Source organism: Larimichthys crocea, chromosome XX, assembly GCF_000972845.2.
Source record: "Larimichthys crocea isolate SSNF chromosome XX, L_crocea_2.0, whole genome shotgun sequence".
Lineage (NCBI taxonomy): Eukaryota > Metazoa > Chordata > Actinopteri > Sciaenidae > Larimichthys > Larimichthys crocea.
This window is the reverse complement of record NC_040030.1, coordinates 11,908,022-11,926,873: the sequence shown is the minus strand read 5'-3', so window position 1 is coordinate 11,926,873 and position 18,852 is coordinate 11,908,022.

Here is an 18,852-nt window from a genome sequence, read left to right as displayed (position 1 = left end):
ATATTATGTTGTAAACAGAAATTATGTGGCCATCAGCTGTTCATCCTCACAACAATGAGAACCGGATCCTCTGTTTTCATCTTTTAATTTCGTGTGAAGGTTAGCTTTTCTCTGAAATAATTAGTTTTGATGCCAGTCTGGTCAATATGAAGATACTGCTAGCAGCTGTAAGCTCTTTGCTCAACTGTTCCACTGTTCATGGGTGGACAGATGTAGAATCTCAATTGGTTTTGTAGGAGATCCTCAGCTGAGACTTTCCAGAAAACTGTGCATAGCTTATAAGATCATGGCTTCCGAAATTTGCCCAGGAAACTGGCACATTTATAGCAGCAAGGTCGAGGTAACTATGTAAGGTTCCCTTGTCAGTCCTTCTCCAACATTTATTTTTTTGCCACATTCTGCGCTAGTATGGTCTGAGCTAGCCTCGTCATTGTCGTGCTCCAGTTCTGCTTTTAAATAATCTGATTCATAAATGGCACCAAAAATCATTTTTTCATCATCTGTAGCCTCAGGCATACTTTGATTTCTGGAGCTACTGTCGTTCAAAAACCCTCAGATATCAAAGAAACTGCTGCTCTGTGTGAAACCTTACACCCTGGCATCATTACATTACTACAACCATAAGCACTAATATATACAAATGTTTTTTTTATCATTGTGTCTGTATTTATTCATAGCAACAGTGTAACAATAAACACAACATTACTAGATATCAATTGCATCCAGTGTACTGTACTACAAATAGAAATTATAACACTCTTACATATCTCGTCAATAAGACAAATAGCATAAGGAATACCAGGGAGATGAGTCCTTAATTGAATGAAAAATAATGAATATAGTTCTGGGCATGCATTTAAAACTTTTTAACATTAATTTGCATAACACAATTTCAGGGGAGCAAGCTCCATCAGCTCTATGCACATAATTGGCATTCATATGCACACATGACTGTTCTTTGTCTTTCAGAAGTAAAGATGTAGTAAAGACCAACTGTGTATGACTTTTAATGTCCGCCCTGTACACTGTAGTGTAGAAATTCATCCATAACTTTTTCCCTCTCTTATCATCTACATTAATTTGTAGAAGTCTTACAACATTAAGCGCAGGTTTGAGAATAGTGGATCCCTATTTATCCGCATTTTAAAAAGACACTCATATGTAAACTCTGAATGTTACAGTTGTCATCATAGGCACCTATAAACTGAGTTAATATATGGACAGCAGTCACGTAAAGTAATCCCTGTAAGGGACAATCGATAACAATTAATACAAAAGCTTGAAATGTAATGTTCCCTTCCTTGTTGCTTAGCAAAAGTACATCTATATGTCTGTGCAGTACTGTAGATTCAAAGTCAATATTATATCTCTCTAAAGAAATATAAAACTTCGTCTCTAGACAGTAATAGAAATTCACCGGAAAGGAGTTCTTTTTTAATGTATGGTCTGTTTGATGTGTTCGTCTGTGATACAAAGCCTTTTAATTACATTAGCATATTATCATGATGACTATTATGATTGAGATTCGCCCATGTTTGTTTAAATTAACTGGCGGTGTTAGGTGTGGACACTTTTCTTTCACCTGAAATGATTTCCTGAAAGTGAAAAGAGAAAATCAAACTGTTCCCTGACTAAGCTTTACCACCTTAGCTTAGAGGTCTTGTCTCTTTAGTACCTTGTTGTCTTGCTTTTCATGTACATGTAGATTTACAGCTTGAGGCGCAACACTCTGCCAGCAGATGGGCCAGATAACCTCATATCAGACTTTACAGCTCCACAGTGATCAATTCAGACCCTGTGGAAACAAAGCTTTTGCTAGCGCGCGTTGGAAACATGCCCTATAGAAACAGTGACAGAAATGATTAAACATGTGAACAGATACTACAATTTACTCCCCAGTCTTGTTCCTTTTCCAAATAAATAATAGATCATTTATAAATAATTACTCCAGGTTTGTATTTCACATCCCCAATACACAAGGTATATCTTTGCAGCACTGTAGTGTTTGCAACTTAACTGAACTAAGTAGCTCATCTTGTAAAACAGTAGTGATTCCCATGTCTAAGTCCGATATTTAGTCGACCCATCCAACCACCTCCTCCCTCTGCTAACTTAATGGATCTATAAAAACATCACTATTTATTCCTTTTCTCCAGATGGACATAATTCCTACACCACTTCATAAACATATGTTGTTTTGGGGAATTTCGGGGAATCATTTTCCCCCCATGGCTTACGTGGCCACATTCTCTGTAGGAGTGATGTGACGTGCTGGAGTGGTTTCAGGATGTGTCGCCGACTTCTTGAGTGCTCCTTTGGGCAGAAAACCTCTCTAGCTCTCCTCAAAAAGCATCAGTCGCTGGGACTACCTCAACTCTATGTGTTTAACTTGATCCCACACACGTCTGGCTTGAATCTCTACACGCAGTTTCTCCGTGTCCAAATTGAAACGCGTCTTTGTTCAAACTGTTTCAACTCGACACTGTGTGTGCGATAAGGCTTTAAGGGGATTTTCATGGTTTGGTTGAACAACATCTGACATCATTAAAGTCTAGTTAAAGTGGAAAAAAAGTCCAGTTCTGCTAAAAGCAATGAGATGATGAAAGTGGCCTGTTTTTCTTGCTTAACATAAACACAGCTTTATCTACGCCAATTTCCAATTCATGTCTGATGGATTTGTATTTTTGGTGGCCTCACAGGCTCATCAGTTTTTAAGATTGACATTGGTTTAGTATCTTTCTGGATAGCTATCTTTGGCATCGCCCATTGGCTGGCTTGCTTACTGTGTTTTGCTATCCTTGTGCAATACATCAAGGAAGATGATGGAGTCCAATCATTTATTTCACAGTTGAATTCCTCCTTATTATTCTGCCCTTATGTACGCTCAGCTGCAGAGAACAGCAGAAAGAAAAGAGATGGCAAGATACAAAAGCTTGAAGAAGACTTGAAACTGCCAGAATGATTTCAGATCCATTTCAGTGGCTGAGTTGCAGTTGTGCACTGAGGCAAAAACCTACCCACAACATCACTGCATTGATTAATCAGGACCTGACAACATCAAAAGGTAAGGTTTTTTTTTTTTTTTAACTAATACTTACTTGGGTACTAAATGACAAGGAAACAGAATAGCAAAAGTAAGAGTCAAGCAGTGTAGTAAGAAACTAAATTGAAAGTGTTGAGGAAAATCCAGGAAACACAAGATGAATTAGTGTCTGAAGCAGAGCATAGAATTAAAAAGTTTGATGACATTCACGGTTAGAAAAGGAATCAACTCAGAAGGGATAAATAATCAGATCAGCGCTGTTTACTTATAAAAATGAAAGAAAGAGTAAGATGGCATCACTGTGAAAGCGAGAGAACAAGAGAAAGACAACAGATGAAACTCTCCAGTAGACACAATAACAGATATGATGGGAAGAACAAAAGCCACGGTTCAAGAAGTGCATGCTGCCAGAAATTAGATTAGCGTACAATGAGAACACTGAAGGAAATTATCATATAGAAATTCATGAAAGGCAAAATGATTTGTTGAAAAGTCCACTACAAAGAAAAGAAGACACACAAGGTCAGGTTGTCAAAGTGAAAGATACTAATAATGAATCAAAAGTAAATTGTTCATAATAATAAATAATTGTCACCCAGCTGCTCTACTCAACTCGACACAGACAGTCTTTCAAAATAAAAGTCCCTTCAAAATAAAAGACTCTCTCATTAACAGACACAAGACCACACAAGCACGCACACGCACACACACACACACACAGACAAGACAAAAGTCTTTCAAAATAAGAGCCTCTTCAAAATAAGAGCCCATTAAAAAGGCAACGATGACACAGCTTGTTGTATTAATACTGAATTTGCTGAGCAGTGTCAATAATAATGTACGTATGGGGGAGAAGGGGCCAGAGTCAGGCACACTCATAACTTTTAGTTATATTATATCCTCCTAAATGTTACAGACTAGACCTTTAAAGTGAGATAATATAACTTTTCACAAAGACTATATTCTTTGCTGGGTACCCAGTCATTTTACTCACTTTCTATCAAATATGCGCTTTGACACTACTCAAATAAAGCCAAATTAGCCACTACCTGGGAAACATTACTTTAAATTTACAGTAATAATGTAATGCAGAATTGGAGAGCACACAGGGAAATGTTGCTGCATATTTGAAACCTATGAGACAGGTGAAGAAACAACAAATAATGATTTCACATGTGCACACACGCACACAAACTAAAAGAAGAAACCAGGAGAATTCACTGGAGAGGATGTAGCAGTCCTGTCTCCTAGAAACTACGATTATATGTAGACACAAACAAGATACAATGTAATGCTACTCCTGCTGTGTGACACTTGTTTCTAAAAATGGCTGAAAATTGAAGACAGCTATGATGTTTTCATGACAATTCAGTTTTCTGGGGCTCCAAATTTTGATAAGTGGAGCCTAATAAACACAGCAGCATGGTATGACACTCAGCATATAATATGTACCAGGGTCAGCACTGTGTCAGTCTTAAAGATGCAAAGTAAAAGAATTTCTCAAATACAGTGTTTGCCTGTGAAAAAAATAGCTGAAATAACACATTCCAGACGCTTGCACAAACCACCCGAAACAAACACAGTAACAAATTAAAAATATATATATTTAGGCATTAAAAATACAAGTGCAGCAACAGTAATGGTTGCAAATAATAACCTCAGTGATCTGCTTTAATTTGGTGCAGTTTGTTCACAGGCATAAAAATACTTTCTGTTTGACAATATCTTGAGTTTCAAACGCAGCCGAAAGGGGGAATAAAATATGCTAACAGCTCACATCTGCTGCAGAAAATAGGGCCAATAGTCATTATCACAAGTCATTAGACAATGATACAGAGGAAATTCACAGGACACTTTAAACCAGATGTATTACACTAATAAGCAGTGGTATCAATGTCACTTGAGCATCAGTCTATTGTACACTAACTACATCTATAAATCATACCGTATAATGATGGTCTAATGACTGTGCTAATTAAACAGATAACAGTTTTTTTTTGTAACGCTAATTGCATTATAACATAAGAATAAAATGACATAATTGCAACAAAAATGAGCAAATAAAGCATTCAATGTGTCTAAAAATGTGTCTTTCAAAGTATCCGGGTATTGTTGGTCTCACATGGAGGCTAACTGAAATGTCACGCTGGACATTTTTAGATGAGATGTTTTAAAAAGTTGTGCAAAAATGGCAACCTTTGCTCACCCCTGGGAGCAGTTACCATGGTGACGACAAGGCCTTTCCATGCAGCAGTAACTTGGTTAACACAAAAGCTCCCAATGAGCCACTGTATGAGGACTAATAATAAACTGCTTCAAATAAAAAGCATTTTAGGTTAGGTCAAGTCTTCTTTCTCTCGAGGTGAATGAAGCCTGGAGATTTTTTTTAGATATACACTGTAGGTGGACAGTTATAAGAGGATACAGCAAACCCTCAATAGTCAGACCTCAGCCCACCTTTGGACCATGTAAAAACTGCTTAACCTTCACCTGAACCGGCTAACTAGGTTTCTAACTAGGTTCAGAAACTCATCTCATCCATTTACGAACTCCTCTACCCGATTTCTCTTCTCTCATGTACCTTACCCTCTCATCCCTCGACCCTCATCCCTTCATCCTACACCCCCTTCCCTCCATCCTTCATCCTTTCTACAGTATGTCATCTTGGTTCACCATCTCCATCCACAATATACTTGTCTAAATCTATATCCAGGGGCTTATTTTCTTTAAACTCTGCTATAGAATCCGACAATCTTTGACCCACAAGAAGGCAGAAATGTTTTTTTGCAGACGAGGCCAGCAGGTCATTTTCGTATCACACCTGTCACAGAGATCGGTGAGGGGCTTCAAACAGTGTTATTGGTAAGTAAGAGAAATCGTATGTACTGGAAGTCCAAAGAATCCCAACAGCAGTGATGCAACTAAGTTTTTTCCTAAGTACTGCAGTACATATTCAAGGTAGCTGAGTATTCATACTTTATTCTATATTGTATTTTTTAATCCACTACAGTAAATTTGTCAGACAGCTTTAATCACCAGTTCAGTGAAAACCATGTATCTCTAAATGTAGTGATTTTTAATAATTTAAAAATCTGAAGGATTAAGTGTTTCTTTAATATTTCTTAAACTAAATAATCTATTAACACCCCAACTTTATCAGCTGGAAAATGCTTTGTCACGAAGCTGAAAACAGGCTGTTAGTCTGAGCTCATGAAAAGCTGATGCTACGAGCATATGATGATTTTATAGATCTTATGATGCATTACGTTAGATTAAACTACCCAACAGTATATACAGCACATCAACATACACATACAACAACATACACATTAATGCAGCAGTAATATTAATCCAAATATTAATCCAAAAACATCATATATAATAGTAAAAGACTGAAAGGGACTATTTATTGCAGAATGAGTACTTTACTTACATACAAGATTTAAAAGGCAGGACTGTTACTTGTAGTAGAGCATTTTCAGTGTTCTCAGTGTGTGCTGTTTGTACTGAATACTTCCTCCACCACTGTCCAACAGCCTCTTTCAGTTTTTGCATTGATTTAATTGGAACTCTGTAAAAATAGCAGCACACTGATCTATCTTCATCCCTCATTATGTCCGATATTAGTCCTAAACTGTTCAAATCCATAGTGTAAGACTTTATCTATGCAGTAAACAGAGAAACAGAGAAAGAAAGAGGCTGAAACAAAGTTTACTCAGTTGCACATCAAATTGATTTGCATTTCCCAGACTAATGCGCAAACCTAGGAGCATATTTTGTGCCTTATGCATAAATCAACAAGGATAATCACATTGTGAAAATCAGGTTGATGAGGTGCTTCTCCCTCACTGCCAAAGAACCCAGGAGGATGTGCTTCAGTCAGAAAAATTTGCTCCCTGACAAAATAAGAAGAAGAAAAAAAAAAACTCGAGATGATGTGCTATTTCAGGTGCCAGGAAATGTCGGTCGCGGAATATAATGAACCAAATCATAAGTCTCTCCGCTGTCACATTGCCTCATTCACTCAGTCATGAGACGTTAACCACATCCAATGAGAGCGAGTGCTCCTCTCAGACAGTCAATGAGTCGCTATGACAACAGCTCTTGACAAGGGGAATCGGGTTTGATGTCTTGAAAAAACAACTCTCGGCATCAAGAGGTGCTGCTTACTGACTGAGCCCCTGCAAAGGAGCCGGTCCACTCTGTAGGATGATGGAGCTTGTAAATTTAATTCAGATCATCTGTTTTATTTTGTCAAAGAGGGAGAGCTTATGAATAAGGAGTCTCATTGCATATTCAGAGACAGCGAGCATCAGTGTCAATGGGATGTCAGTGGGACGAGTTTCCCTTCATCTATTAACCTCTGAACGGGTGGCCGTGAACCCGAGACCCCCACAACTCATTATTGATGCTTTCTAATTAGTCTTTCGGCTCTCTTTGATCCCATATCTTGTTATTCACCACCGTGGCTCCCGTGCCCTTTGGAAATAGCAAAATCATTTCTTCTCATGCTGAGATTTACAGTTATTGCGTGCCGAGGCCAGGCTAGGTAATTTGGAGATGAAAATAAGCAGGGACAGGAGGAGAGTTCAAGTCTGTAACTCATTTCCACCTTCACTTCCTCCTCCTCCTCCTCCTCTTCCTCCCACATATGAAAGTAATAACTCAGTCTTTGTGTCCTCAGCTGACTATGGAGCCTTCGTTAGAGCATCACATCGCCAGGCATGTTGGTCTCAAGGTTGTCCTCAGCGCTGAATATGAACCTCAATAAAATTGATCCACGCATATCTCAGCCAAAGACAGATGGCTGTTGGATAACAGTTGAGCTCTCGAGAATGCCAAGCTGAAAAATTTACACATCAAAAAAAAAAAAAAATTGCCAACATTTCTGCTCAGGTAAAATTACACAGTAGTGCATTTGCAGTACGTTTCAGTCGGTCCTCATGCCGGAGGCATTTCTCAGATGTAATTCTGCTTTGAAATCCAACACTAATAAAAAAACACTAAAAAAAAAAAAGATATTGAAAAGTAACCTGCAGTGAAGACCAAATATAAATGAACCAAGTAATGTATCCATTTCCCAGCATGTTATTATGAGTGCAAACTGTGCAGATTTACCAAAACCATATTGTGTCTAGTTCACAATCATGGTGATAAATGAAGCTAAAGCTGTGTAGGAGGTGTTTTTGTGTGCATTTCTATCATATTTCTTCATGTTTGGCTCCAGAAATATTCAGTGTATATAGTAACATATGGTTCCAGTTCGTCAGAGGTTCCTATAATGTGCCAGCGGCTTCTCCTCTCCCTCTAATAATCCCACTAAATCTCTCCACTGCTCCCTCCCTGAAGTGGACATCAGCCTTAGGACCTGTAAGTAAAGCCATGCACCTGGTGCTGTGAGGCCAGTAAACATAGATGATCTGCTCCCAAAAACCTTGAAATCACCCGACCTCATCCCCGGGGCTGAAGAGGACAGAGTGTGTGTGTGTTTGTGTGTGTGTGTCAAAAAGCAAAAGACAAATTGAGAGGAGGAGAAGAGGTGAACAAAGGAGGGTAAGGGTAGTTGTAGGCTGCACTGGGAAAATGTAAACAGTTGTGCATGATTGTGTTTTGGGGCAAATTCAAGAAGAGAAAAAGAGTGACGCATTCATGTATGTTGCCAGTGTGTGTCTGTAAGAAAAGGGGCAAGAGGTTTTGATTGGATAGAGCGAGGCCTCTACTATACTAGTTCTGATTGCTCACCTGGTGTATATTTAGTGTGTGTGAGTGTGTGTGTGTGTGTGTGTGTGTGTGTGTGTGTGTGTGTTTATGTATGCCCTGATTACTCTGCCAGTGAAGAGGTCCTAATCAAATAGTGACGAGAGAAAAACACCTGATCCTCAGTAATTGCATTAACTCCTGACTAGGCTCAGCATTCACACACACACACACACACACACACACACACACAAAATCAATTATCAATAACGTTTAGCTGTCTTTTCTTAAAACATTTATTCATTACTTTGAGTGTTAGCAACTTTTTAATCAAAGAGTTATCCTCTATTGACGTCAGCTGCTTGCACATGTGCATTTAGTTAAGTGTGTGAAGATGCAGTACCACCCTCTGCCACTAGATGTTGATACTGAGTTACCTTGCCTACGTACACTTTAGCACATAAAAACATTTTTATGCATTGTAGGGAAAGCGCTAAAAACTTCACAGCGCATTATTTTGACCCTCTTTTTACTATTTTTAAGGTTATTTTTGGGGGGCACCAGATTTCGGGTCCCCACAAAAATTTTGGACCCGTGACTGGGTACCAACAAACAAACACACACACACACACACACAAAATCAATTACTTGATCTAAAATCAAGTAATTTCAACAATTTGTCCATTACTTTAGCTCTTTCAAATTTGTTCTAATACTTTTAACAATTTAAACTTTATTTTTAGCACAAAGTTTAACCATATATTAGCATCGCTATTAAAAGTTTTGGATAATTGGTTAAAATACAGTCAGTAGATAATTAGCATTTATTCATTACTTTTAGATAAGTTTTTCCATCCTTTTTCCCACCACTTGTTATCTATAGACCTCCGCTCGCTAGCTGGCTATGTAGAGTTCAGGTGTTCTCTTTAATCTTTCCAAGAACACCCTGGGGAAAAAGTAGCTCTGGTTGGGAATCACTGACCTACATGACCACAGGCCTCTGGCTCATGTAGATGATAATAAAGTATATGACTAAAAGGATGGAGGCAGAAATGTCAGATGATGGAAGGAAGCCTGTGTGAGCCAGCAGTAATCTGAGAGTAATCAAATTAAGAGAAAACAGTCTTCTCTTCACCTGGCTGGACCCCGGACAGTGGTAATGTCCTTATAAAAACACTGATCCATCTACAGTAGAATTACAGCCTTTGCTGTTAAACCAAATCTGCCCTGTGTGTGTGTGTGTGTGTATTGGAGAGGAGCAGCTTGCCAATACTGCCATCAATATCTGTTCATCTAATAAATGCACAATCTTGCAAAATAAAATTGAGTTTCATTCACAGTCGCCAGCAGGGCCATATTGAAACCTATTGATTGCCTGTGCTGACGCTCGCCTGCAGAGGCGGCGGCAGCGGCCAAGGACCCATTGGTTTTGGGATGAGATGTGATCAGTGGAGCTGCCAAATGAGAGCAGCGACAGCGGCGACAGTGGGCGCAACTCAGCAGAGTTTTCGGTAGCACACACACACACACTGGCACTTAACCTTGAAGCTGTGTTCAACCTCACTGTGAATAATGCCCTTGGGAGAGGGAGGGGGGGGTGGGTGGGGGGTAGTGTGGTGGGGTAGGACGGGAGGAGGTGTGGCGGAAGGGGAGGCAAGGTGAGAGAGAGAGAAATACAACGAGATAGACACTGCGTTTAAAGAGCTGCAGTCTGTGAGAAGGTTGTATAGGAGGAGCGTGTGTGTGTGTGTGTGTGTGTGTGTGTGTGTGTGTGTGTGAAGGAGGAGGAGGAAGAGAGGGAGGGGTAGAGTAGGAAAGGATGCCAGAAAGGTCACTAGGCAAAAATGATGAAGTCATCTGTATTAGATTTTCTGTGACTGCAGCCTGGATGAAAGCTGGCTGCCGGCCAGAGAAGAGAGTTGCATGTACCTGCGGCCAGAGCTCCTCAGACATTAGCAGCTCGTCAGTTTTGTGGATTCACATAGAATTTCAATCAATATCTGAGGTTTGCTGGATACTGCTTTTAAAGAGGCCGTTTCTACAGCTTGGGCAACATGTATACTGAGATCACATCAAGTAAATTAAAGTACTTTTATTAATTGTGAAGACCTAATAATAAAAAATAAAAATAAAAAACACCGGGAAGTGCCACAATATACATGGTGGCGTAGTCTGATGCCACTGTGGGTTCTTGAGACTGACTCAAAGAGCAATGACGTTTCAATTGTTTTATTATAGTTCGCAATTCAATTACAGCTCAGTCTGTGGCGTCCGCAGGCATATACTCTGTTTCAGTGCTGCTGACAGCCGTGAGCGTCTCTCCTTGTCTCGTGTCTCTCTGTCTCCTCTCCCAGGTCCAGCACGCTACTGTGTTACAAGGAGAGAGTGATGAGCTCAACAGGACACAGGTGTGTCAATCACTCTCACCTGGCCCCCTCTACACCTCTTTCCTGCAGCCGATGCACCACGCCCCCTCCACATACATTTAAAACATTTCTTTTTCAGAAGTTTTTCATGAACTCAAATCTCAAATTTTGACACCATTTATGATCAGCATGTTTTCTACAGAAACCATATAGTTTTTTTTTAATAAGTAGAGGCAGGATCCACCATTGCTGGAGCTGGAAACAGTTGGTGGGCAGGTGAGGAATAACAAGGGAAATATTAGTATTGCACAGGGGGAAAAAACAAACAAAAAAACAGGATGCAGTGTTAGAAGAGAATGAATCACATGAAAGTATCAAAGTATAAAAGGCCTTTCACAGTCACAATTCACCCACTCAGGTGTTTTCACTTATTTTGCTTGATTCAACCTCTTTTAAGGACTGTGTGGGCACAAGCAGACTGTGATTGACTGACATTTACGTCACTACCCTGTTTTGTTGGCCCTGTCGAGGCGAAGTCACACTTACGCCTCAGTTCAAGGCCGTGTGACTGACTGGTTCGGGATTGTTTCCTGTCTAAGTGCGAGCTCAGCACACAAATTCGCAGCGTTGGCCAACAGAAACAGTTGTACCGTTGTACTGCGTGAATCTCCTGTGCGAAGATGGAGGGATCACTTGGAAGAGTTTTCGTACAACTTAACACTTACAAACTGTTTCCTCTGCTCAATATATTTTTTATTTTATTAATCACGTCAGACCCATGACATTACGATGAGTAGAGTACATGGAGCTTCTTCAGAGTGGGGGTCTAAATCAGACAAATCAAAACAACTGTGTAGGAGTGCTTTGATGATCCCCATCTATCCATGTCCAAGAATTCACCCCACAGCCCACCTGTCTGCCTTAATAACCAACTTACCCACTAATTCATTAGTCAGTAAGTTCAAAGATGATGTTTTTGTCTTATATACGAGAAACTAAACTGTAGAGGTTTGTTTATATTTTACAGAAAAAGATTGGCATTTTGGAAAATACACATGTGGCGTAGACTGATGCCACTGTGGGTTCCTTCGGGAGGTAAGACTCACACGGATGAGGGTTTAACTTGTTTATTTTCAGGATTTGGTTATGCACAATACACAAAGCAGCTCCGTCGGTGTCGTTCGCAGGCTTCTGGTCCTTCAGGGCTGCCGACATCCGGGCACGCGTGCATCTCTTGTTCCAGGTCCAGCACGCTACTGTGTTTTAGAAGGAGAGAGTGATTAGCTCAACAGGAAACTGGTGTGCTAATCACTCTCACCTGGCCCTGCTCTCCTGATCCCCTCTCCACACCTCTCTCCTACAGCTGATGCACCACGCCCCCTCCACAACACACATTTGCTTTTCCTGCACAATTTTGTGATTTTCGGTGACATCAGCTACACTGTTTACTGGCAACACTTTCTCAAAGTTACTAGTAATGTAAACATCCTACTGCCACTGCTTCACATTAAAAAGGCAACTGGCAAAAAAGGATGGCTTTTACTGTGAAAGAGCCACAGGAAATGCAATGCGTTTGTCACTGCAGTTAGCACTGATAAGTAATAATGTAGTCACTGTTGTAGCAGCTTAACTTAAAGTGTATGCTGTAGTATAAACCTATACAGTAACTACAGGTGTGGTCTAATCAACCAGGACTGGTACTTCAATGCTCTCCTCTAGTTGGCATTGAAGTACCAATGCCTCCTTCAGGAGTGCAGGGATAAGGGGGGGCAGGTATGACTGCATCAAGTGGAGGTCGGCTGCAGAGGTTTCCCCACCAAATCAAACTGACTGGCGTACGAAGGAGGAGGAAAGCGGGAAGTCAGGAGCAGATGGGCAGTGACCTGGCCACCACTGCCGGCCCACCAACTGGAGGGTGTTATGGCTGAAGGTCCAAAACACAGGTAGATAAAGAAGGCACCCCAAAAGATGTATGTCACAAACAGGTGTGGTCTAATCAACCAGGATTGAAATGTTGAGGGATTACAATTTAAATTATTTATTTGAATTCATGCTTTTTAGAGTCCCTCCCCCACCAACACACACACAGTCACACACAAGTTCTGAGTTTGTCTTCATGACTCTTTCATATGTCCACAGAGTCACTTTGTAAAAATCCAATAATTGTTCCCAAAAAGTTTGGAGACTGTGCCTTCCTCCAGGGTCCTGCATCCACTCCCCCTACTCGCTTCTGCGACTGCTAAATCACTGATGCAACAAATAGGCAATCCACTCCCTGTGGCCCAGGATAGCTCTCACACTGTAGTCTATGCAGTGAAGGCCTTTTTCTACAGCTCACAGAAGCTTCGTCTGTTACAAAAAATTAAAACCAGGACTCCCAACATTCAAGAGGATCTGGATATCAGAAGAAAGTGAATATCACTTTTCTAGTCTGCAGATAGTTGTTGGAGGATCCGAGGGAAAACACCCATGTTCAGGCATAAAATACAGCCACAATTCTCCCAGAGGCAACAGTCGAACTGAAGTCATTCATGAGCCTCGTTTGTTGGGTGTTGTAGTTTCCTTGTTAAGTGGCCACATGTAGTCAAAGAAATTACAGTGCAGCTCCTATAAAAGTTTAATGACATTTCCTTCAAACACATTCATATGTCAAATTTTGCCTTGGCGCCAAGTAATTGAAGTGGCAATTTTGTAGACAAATTATTTTTCTCTGAGCCTCAACTATCACCAAACAAATAAGTTTTCCATCTGACACAAACCACCATGGCCCATAAGATAAAATAGAAACAATACATGTGTCCTGAACAACTGGGCTTTCTTGGCTCGGGGATTATATGTACTGGGTGAGTAATGGGGAGCAGGTGTGCAGGCAGGTGACAAATCGGGAGATGAGTTGGAGCTGGAAACAGTTGGTGGGCAGGTGAGGAATAACAGGGGAAATATTAGTAATGCCCAGGGAAAAAAACAGGATGCAGTGTTAGAAGAGAATGAATCACATGAAACTATGACCAAGCGTTTTTTCTTTTAAAAGGCCATTCACAGTCACAATTCACCCACTCAGGTGTTTTCACTTATTTTGCTCGATTCAACCTCTTTTAAGGACTGTGTGGGCACGAGCAGACTGTGATTGACTGGCATCTACGTCACTCCCCTGTTTTGTTGGCCCTGTCGAGGCAAAGTCACACTTACGCCTCAGTTCAAGGCCGTGTGACTGACTGGTTCGGGATTGTTTCCTGTCTAAGTGCGAGCTCAGCACACAAATTCGCAGCGTTGACCAACAGAAACAGTTGTACCGTTGTACTGCGTGAATCTCCTGTGCGAAGATGGAGGGATCACTTGGAGTACAACTTAACACTTACAAACTGTTTTCTCTGCTCAATATTTTTTATTTTATTAATCACGTCAGACCCATGACATTACGATGAGTAGAGTACATGGAGCTTCTTCAGAGTGGGGGTCTCAAAACAACTGTGTAGGAGTGCTTTGATGATCCCCATCTATCCATGTCCAAGAATTCACTCCACAGCCCACCTGCCTGCCTTAATAACCAACTTACCCACTAATTCATTAGTCAGAAAGCTCAAAGATGATGTTTTTGTCTTATATACGAGAAACTAATCCGTAGAGGTGTGTTTATATTTTACAGAAAAAGATTGGCATTTTGGAAAATACACACATTTGCTTTTCCTGCTAACAGTTGGATCACTAACACTCTCATGTTTGTAACCTTTGGAGATGGGTAGTCTTTAAGCTAAACAATATTTAGCATACAAACACAAGTGTTCTCGATCTTCTCATCCAACTTTTGGCTTTTTAGAAATTTGCTAGTAAAGCAAGCAAAGTGTTGGGCGAGAATATCGCTAACACTCTCATGTTTGTATTGTTTGGACATAAGCTAAGAGTTTTCTGGCTGTGGCTTCATATTTAGCATACAAACATGAGTATTATCAATCTTCTCATTCAATATTTGACATTTTGGAAATTTCAATCTTGTACCACAGTATAAAGCTACAGCCAGAAAACTGTTAGCTTAGTTTAGCATCAAGACTAGCCATGTTCAAAGGTTAAAAAAAAAACAATGTGCACCTCTGAAGCTAACTAATTCATGAATAGATCATAAATAGCTCATAAAAAACATGTCCAATGTGTGCTTTTGACACTTTATTATTATTTTTTTTCACAGTCGGAGAGCCAGGCTAGCTTTTTTACCTTTTTCAAGTCTTTACTCTAAGCTAACGTTACGAAGCTCCTGGCTTCACCATAATAATCAGCGATAATATTTATTAATATCGATCTTCACATCTAACTTTTGGGAACAAAGAGAATAAGTGTATTTCAAAAAATGTCAAGCAACTTTAAAACAATTCTTGGCCTGTGCTCACATCTGCCAATTTCAGTGTGAAGATGGGTAAAGTGCAGTGTAAGGGCAGTCTTGTCCTAATGATAAAAAAAGATGTCGATGACAATGCTGTTATAGGAGCTGATACAGCATATAGCTTCTCTATACATATTTCAAAAGGGAGAGGACAATCAGCTTCTGCTTAATCACCCATTTTAACACTCGCCCTTAGCTGTTATCAAAAAGCACTATAAGGGTGTGAGCACGAACTGCTTCCATCAGTGAGCTCTTTTGGAAAATCAGTGCAGTCATGCCTCAAGTGTAGACTCAGAGGAAGAATATTTCAAAGTTTTAGTAATTGGGATTCAGCTGATCCTAAGCTGCCACCCCCACAGTTTCAGCTCTTCACATTTCTAAGAGCTCTTTGCATAACTCGGCATGATTGGTTGTGATTTCTCAAGCAGAACCCTGAGCGTCTGACAAGCCGGTGCGACATTGTTGAGAATGTCAGGGCGGGTCAATCAGCACACCGTCAAATGAAAGCTACCAATTACCCCGCAAACCAATCACACGAGGCACAGGTTTGCATGTAGATTAGCCACGGCAAGGCGAGACACTACAGGAAAAAACATTTTTTTTCATGCACAGGTCAATTTTGAGATTTTGGACAATTTTTCTGTCTTCTTTCAGACAGTGCTAAAAATACACATTTAGGTGATTATTTAACTACGCATTGACTATTTGTGCCTGTGGATTTCACCAACAGTACTCAACGGGAAGTTTCACAGTGATTTATATTAGTTCCAATGTAAATGGACTGTACTTATACAGCACCTTTCTAGTCTTCAGGCCATTCAAGGTGTTTTTACACTACAGTACATATCTCATTCACCCATTTACACACTGATGGTGTTGGCTATCATGGAAGGTGCCGACTGCATCACTAGTTTTTTGGGACCTAATCATTCACACATATTGACAAACTGATGTCGCAGCCTTTGGGAGCAAATTGGGGTTTAGTATCTTGCCCAAAAACACTTCAAACCACAATCATCTGATTAGTGAACGACTGAACTTACCTTCTAAAGCCACAGCCACCATGTTGTTCGTTACTCTCCCACCTCAGTCCCACTTACACACCAAATCATTCAGCTTTTATTCATATATCATGCTAAGCCTGATTTATATAACTGTTTTAATAATAAAAATTATGGTGAAAATCATTTTTTCTTAACATTTTTTATTGGCTGTTGAAAGTATTCTCTGATTCATTGGGTAATTAAAAGACATCCAAAATTCCCTCTGTAAAAAAAAAAAAAAACTCGACTCTAAATGAAACAAGAATTTTGAACCTGGCTTTAGCCAATGTTCAGATCTGTGTCTGGAAATATATGCAAGTTCGCACATTTTTAATTAGATAATGCCTCATTTGCATATTGAAATGTAACATTTTGGGAGTTTATAGCTATCGGTTGACATATTTGAAGTGTTTGCTCTTAACACCAAATGTCTGATATTGTTAAATTCATTGCTGTCGTAGAAACGGTATGGGTTCTTTGGTAAACGCTGTAGCCCTGGTGTCAGCAGAGGGAGCAAAGGGTTCATTTGTCTCCCTCCCGTATCTAAACACAACTGTTTGGCGACTCAGATAGAGAGAGATAAATATTTGGCTATGACACGCTGTTGCTCAGAGTAAAAAGCGCCCTGTGAAAAAAAATGACAGACTGCATTATTCATCACATCACAGTACTAATAAATTCAATGCTTTGTACGTGGCAAGAAAAAAAAAAAAAGAGGAAGAATGTGGAAACGCAGTCCACCAGGAGGCCACTCTATCATGCTGTCGTAAACCTCTATTACGAGGACTGCCCGGGAATTCTGCACGTATAAATCACTCCCCTAATATGACCGTAGCATGCTCGCTGACCACAGGCTGCTAACTACCAAAAAAAAAAAAAAGAAGAAGAAGAAGAAGCCGAAAACACTTACACAGAAAACAAACACCCTCCCCCACCATCCCGCAGTTCAGTTGTAGTGACCCAAAAGGCAGAAAGCAATTTCAGCTGCGGGTACAAGCATTATTACAGGTCTTGATGGAAATGAATGGTGGGGTGGAGAGCTCGACAGGGTAATGCCTCACATTCCTTGTACAGCTTTCTGGGTCAGGCGTTTCCTAAGATTCCCTGACGCATGTGGCACCGGCACAGGAACACGCGCACACACACACACACACACACATATATATATATATATACATACAGATACAGATTTATTTTTTGAGTTTGTATTCTGTAAGTGAGGCCATTCGTTCAGCAGCACATGAGACATCTAAATTCATTATTGACTGATAATAAGGCCGCTGGCAAGGACGACTTGTTGGCAACATCTAGCCTGCTCACCATACTATGCAGGAATATGATATAGCCTCTGAATTAATTAACTACCACTGTGAGACAATGGGGAATATGTTTACAGGCCTTTAAAGAATTCAACTGGAGATGGTTGTGAGAGATATTTTATGTTTCCTGCCTTTTGAAATCTGTTCATCACTCATTAGGAAACACAGTCTCTTTGAGCAGAAGGACAGTAAATACTGAGCCTGCAGTGGCATTGACTGGGCTAGAAATTAATTTGTGTGCTGCTCTCCGTTAATTAATCACTTTTAAGGATGGTACCTTAGCCAAACTACACAGGATGTTTTGACATTGGTAGTCCTCAGAACATCCTCGTGTCCAAAAAGCGTCCATTCAGAAATTAATTACAGTCTTAGCATGGCTGCGCCATCACTGTGAGTGCAAGCTGTTTTAATTAGCACAGCGAGAGCGTAGGTTATTCAGTCAGTTAATTCTCTGTAATGCAGCACAAGCCAATAAATGCACATACAGTTCATAGCATTATCTGTATCTGTTAACCATATGAATTATCTGTATCTGTACTCGGAGTGGGCGGGGCCTAGCCCAAAAGTGGGTGGGATTTAATCTGGAAGTGGGTTGGGTTGTCTTGAAACAGGCGGGGCTTTAACCGGTATGTTACTTTAAACATGCAGTTGATATGGGTTGATCAGAAATTGTTATATGTATTGCTGATTAGAAAACTATTTACAGGACAGCATCAGCATTGAGCTTCAGATCAATGGTTTTGATCACGACAGCAAAACGAACTATTTACAGAACAAGTTTTGCAACAATGAATACAACACATGCGGTTGCAATTCTGAAGTAAACTCAGTGTGAGAGAGAGAGAGAGTGTGTGTCCGTCAAGCAGATACGCAACGTGAGTCGCATTCTACCAAGCACCACATTTTACCAGAACTCTACTTGTTAAGTACAAACCGAAGTAAAAACAAACCTGAAGCTGAAGAAACCCTCAACGTTAATGGAATAGACCCGCAAACCTGAGTGACTGAG